The 5,000-nt window shown below is 51.3% G+C and overlaps 1 non-coding gene across 1 annotated transcript in view; it reads right to left on the bottom strand.

Annotated features, from left to right (window-relative positions):
* Positions 1-325, bottom strand: part of LOC126431827 (small subunit ribosomal RNA) — a 1,909-nt gene extending 1,584 nt beyond the window's left edge. Inside the window, exon 1 of the ribosomal RNA XR_007577783.1 lies at positions 1-325. This exon is cut by the window's left edge and continues 1,584 nt beyond it. This is a non-coding gene — a ribosomal RNA (small subunit ribosomal RNA).
* Between the last annotated feature and the right edge of the window lie 4,675 nt (positions 326-5,000).

Genomic DNA, 5,000 nt, shown 5'->3' with positions numbered 1-5,000 from the left:
GCAGACATTTGAAAGATGCGTCGCCGGTACGAGGACCGTGCGATCAGCCCTAAGTTATTCAGAGTCACCAAGGCAAACGGACCGGACGAGCCGACCGATTGGTTTTGATCTAATAAAAGCGTCCCTTCCATCTCTGGTCGGGACTCTGTTTGCATGTATTAGCTCTAGAATTACCACAGTTATCCAAGTAACGTGGGTACGATCTAAGGAACCATAACTGATTTAATGAGCCATTCGCGGTTTCACCTTAATGCGGCTTGTACTGAGACATGCATGGCTTAATCTTTGAGACAAGCATATGACTACTGGCAGGATCAACCAGGGAGCTGCGTCAACTAGAGCTGAGCAGCCGGCCGCCCGGGAGTGTGTCCCGGGGGCCCGCGCGAACACGCAAGCGTCCGCTCAATTATTCTGCAAACAGGAGGAGGCTGAGCTCCCCTGCACAACACACCTCGAAACCCTCTCAGGTCCCGGCGGCGCGCAGCGCCGTCCTAAGTACTTGGTCGGGTTCGAGAGAGGCGCAATCGCCCGGAGTTAGGCGAGTAGACGCTTTAGGTGCGACCACCCGTGCTCCCAACTGAGCTTGCCGCTGCCGACAGAGGCCCGGGAGCGTGCTGTCGTGGCATTGCCGGCGGGAGACAACACGCGCCACCTACGGTGACCGGCAGCTCCAACGCCAGCGCCACAGAAGGACAAAAGCCCTACTTGGGTGCCGAAGCGAACTCTCCCAGCACAGCGCACGCGCCAACACGTCCGCACAGCTGCGATACAAACCACCTGCGAGAACCGCTGGGGCGACCGAGCAGCAGACGGCGTCGCGGCGCCGAGCGCCGGGCGGCGGCGCATCCTCAGCGCACAAAGTCCTCAATCGGACCAGCACACTGCAGATGGCCACCGCGCTTCGCACCGGGCCCGCGAGGACCTACTTTGGCCGCAAGGCGCCGCGAGCAGGGGGCGCCGGCGCGCAGCTGCGCCGCCTGCCGCGTCCGTCGGCCGGCGCGCCTGCCACCGGCCGCCCCCACCAGCCGGCTGTAGCGCGTGCGCCCACGCACCGCGCTGCCAGCACGCCGGGCGGCCCCCCCTCACCGGCCGGGGACGGTCCCACCCAGCCACCGCCGCGTATCGCCTCACACCCAGATCCCCTTTCACGTTCGTGGGCATGGTGGGTCCCCTTTCACGTTCGTGGGCATGGTGGGTATCCCTGAAACAACCGGTTAATAGCTCGACCGATCGTCGCCAACACTGATTCACCTCTAGCGAGAACAACCGCACCACAACGGGTTACCGGTTGTTCATTTGCGTAACGTCACCAGCAAACGTACACGTCCATCGCCATTTGCAACGAGTATTGCATGCCTGTGTCAGGTGTCACAACACACTACGTCTGCCCACATAGACGCAACAACATGTGCACGCCTAGAGAACACGTGGAAGGTAGACCCCGTACGTATGCGGTGTCCATTGCGCGAACGACTGTCAGCCCGCCTCTGCAGCATGTCGCAGATGTGGAACGCGGTGCAACATGCTATCACGGTGTGTGAGAAGAGACGACTACGTCCGAATACACGCTCCACTACATCAACAGACTGCTCATGCTGATCGCCATCCAGGGCGTCCGTTCCTCCCACACGTCTGTATGGCGTACCACACTGCAATCCAGCTCTTATAGGGAGACGACACGTAGCTGCGTGCACAATATTTGGACTGTATGGTCCGCCGTTGCTAGGCGCTGTCGTCATACGGTCACATGGGCCACGATGTATCATTCAGTACATACGGAGCAATGTGCAGTACAGTTTGTGGGTTTTGCGTACATCGGCGGACAGGTGACAGGCCGTACCACAACGTAGGCTGAGTACGTCGGCATGCGAAGGGCATTGAACATGCAAACTTCTCACCGACCAGCTTGCGAAGGCAGGGGGGAAGGGGGGGGGGCATGTACGTCCTGCTGCTATCCACACTACAGTGTATAGCAGGAGCATGTGGAAAGTCAGCAACACCTGCAAGGTGTTTAACATGACGCGATACACAGGGGACCGGGCAGTGCGAGTAGCGAACTATATTGCGAGGGTTGCGGTTAGGCAACACTACACTACTTTAACGGGTTGCATAACAATTACAGAGCAGGTTCAGCGACAACGTGCGTCAGGTTAAGGCGCAATATAGTTTAGGTTACGGCGCACTTTAGGTTAGGTTAAGGCACATTATAGGTTAGGTTAAGGCACAACATGGGTTACGTTAAGGCACAACATGGGTTACGTTAAGGCACAACATGGGTTAGGTTAAGGCACAACATGGGTTAGGTTAAGGCACAACATGGGTTAGGTTAAGGCACAACATGGGTTAGGTTAAGGCACAACATGGGTTAGGTTAAGGCACAACATGGGTTAGGTTAAGGCACAACATGGGTTAGGTTAAGGCACAACATGGGTTAGGTTAAGGCACAACATGGGTTAGGTTAAGGCACAACATGGGTTAGGTTAAGGCACAACATGGGTTAGGTTAAGGCACAACATGGGTTAGGTTAAGGCACAACATGGGTTAGGTTAAGGCACAACATGGGTTAGGTTAAGGCACAACATGGGTTAGGTTAAGGCACAACATGGGTTAGGTTAAGGCACAACATGGGTTAGGTTAAGGCACAACATGGGTTAGGTTAAGGCACAACATGGGTTAGGTTAAGGCACAACATGGGTTAGGTTAAGGCACAACATGGGTTAGGTTAAGGCACAACATGGGTTAGGTTAAGGCACAACATGGGTTAGGTTAAGGCACAACATGGGTTAGGTTAAGGCACAACATGGGTTAGGTTAAGGCACAACATGGGTTAGGTTAAGGCACAACATGGGTTAGGTTAAGGCACAACATGGGTTAGGTTAAGGCACAACATGGGTTAGGTTAAGGCACAACATGGGTTAGGTTAAGGCACAACATGGGTTAGGTTAAGGCACAACATGGGTTAGGTTAAGGCACAACATGGGTTAGGTTAAGGCACAACATGGGTTAGGTTAAGGCACAACATGGGTTAGGTTAAGGCACAACATGGGTTAGGTTAAGGCACAACATGGGTTAGGTTAAGGCACAACATGGGTTAGGTTAAGGCACAACATGGGTTAGGTTAAGGCACAACATGGGTTAGGTTAAGGCACACCATGGGTTAGGTTAAGGCACACCATGGGTTAGGTTAAGGCACACCATGGGTTAGGTTAAGGCACACCATGGGTTAGGTTAAGGCACAACATGGGTTAGGTTAAGGCACAACATGGGTTAGGTTAAGGCACAACGTAGGTTAGGTTAAGGCACAACGTGGGTTAGGTTAAGGCACAACGTGGGTTAGGTTAAGGCACAACGTGGGTTAGGTTAAGGCACAACGTGGGTTAGGTTAAGGCACAACGTGGGTTAGGTTAAGGCACAACATGGGTTAGGTTAAGGCACAACATGGGTTAGGTTAAGGCACACCATGGGTTAGGTTAAGGCACACCATGGGTTAGGTTAAGGCACAACATGGGTTAGGTTAAGGCACAACATGGGTTAGGTTAAGGCACAACATGGGTTAGGTTAAGGCACAACATGGGTTAGGTTAAGGCACAACATGGGTTAGGTTAAGGCACAACGTAGGTTAGGTTAAGGCACAACGTGGGTTAGGTTAAGGCACAACGTGGGTTAGGTTAAGGCACAACATGGGTTAGGTTAAGGCACAACATGGGTTAGGTTAAGGCACAACATGGGTTAGGTTAAGGCACAACATGGGTTACGTTACGGCACAACATGGGTTACGTTACGGCACAACATGGGTTACGTTACGGCACAACATGGGTTACGTTACGGCACAACATGGGTTACGTTACGGCACAACATGGGTTACGTTACGGCACAACATGGGTTACGTTACGGCACAACATGGGTTACGTTACGGCACAAATTAGGTTAGGTTACGGCACAAATTAGGTTAGGTTAAGGCACAAATTAGGTTAGGTTAAGGCACAAATTAGGTTAGGTTAAGGCACAAATTAGGTTAGGTTAAGGCACAAATTAGGTTAGGTTAAGGCACAAATTAGGTTAGGTTAAGGCACAAATTAGGTTAGGTTAAGGCACAAATTAGGTTAGGTTAAGGCACAAATTAGGTTAGGTTAAGGCACAAATTAGGTTAGGTTAAGGCACGATATAGGTTAGGTTAAGGCACGATATAGGTTAGGTTAAGGCACGATATAGGTTAGGTTAAGGCACGATATAGGTTAGGTTAAGGCACGATATAGGTTAGGTTAAGGCACGATATAGGTTAGGTTAAGGCACGATATAGGTTAGGTTAAGGCACGATATAGGTTAGGTTAAGGTACGATATAGGTTAGGTTAAGGTACGATATAGGTTAGGTTAAGGTACGATATAGGTTAGGTTAAGGTACGATATAGGTTAGGTTAAGGTACGATATAGGTTAGGTTAAGGTACGATATAGGTTAGGTTAAGGTACGATATAGGTTAGGTTAAGGTACGATATAGGTTAGGTTAAGGTACGATATAGCGTAGGTTCAGATACACATTGTTGTAGGGAAAGGTGTATTGGGGGGGGGGGGCGGCAGGTTCGTTGATAGTGATTATCGTAATTGGATGCCTGCGGTATTATCCGATTTGTCACGTCAGGATGCACTTTTGGCTCATGACAGGCGGCGCTCCGATTCCATGGTTGTGGCAGATCTGTGTCTTTCATTCCTGCCATTGTTTGTGTGCTGTGACAGGAGGCAGTATTGTGATGTTGGGTGCACCACTGTGTAGGACATGTGTGGGTGTTCGTGGCTTAGCTGAGCAATGTGCGGATGTCGGAAGGGTGGGATATTGTGTTTTCTGGGTGGACCTCCCGGTCTGGTAATGATAGTGTGGATTGTGTCATGTGGCGGAGAGGATGCACTGGATGTTCTTCCATGCTGGTGGTTAGATATTGTGTGTGATAAGAGAGTAGTGTGTGATAAGAGTGTCTGGCTGACGTGTGGTTCTCATTGTGTGC

Source organism: Schistocerca serialis, unplaced genomic scaffold (assembly GCF_023864345.2).
Source record: "Schistocerca serialis cubense isolate TAMUIC-IGC-003099 unplaced genomic scaffold, iqSchSeri2.2 HiC_scaffold_1113, whole genome shotgun sequence".
Taxonomy (NCBI): domain Eukaryota; kingdom Metazoa; phylum Arthropoda; class Insecta; order Orthoptera; family Acrididae; genus Schistocerca; species Schistocerca serialis.
This window is presented reverse-complemented; position numbering and strand designations above follow the sequence as displayed.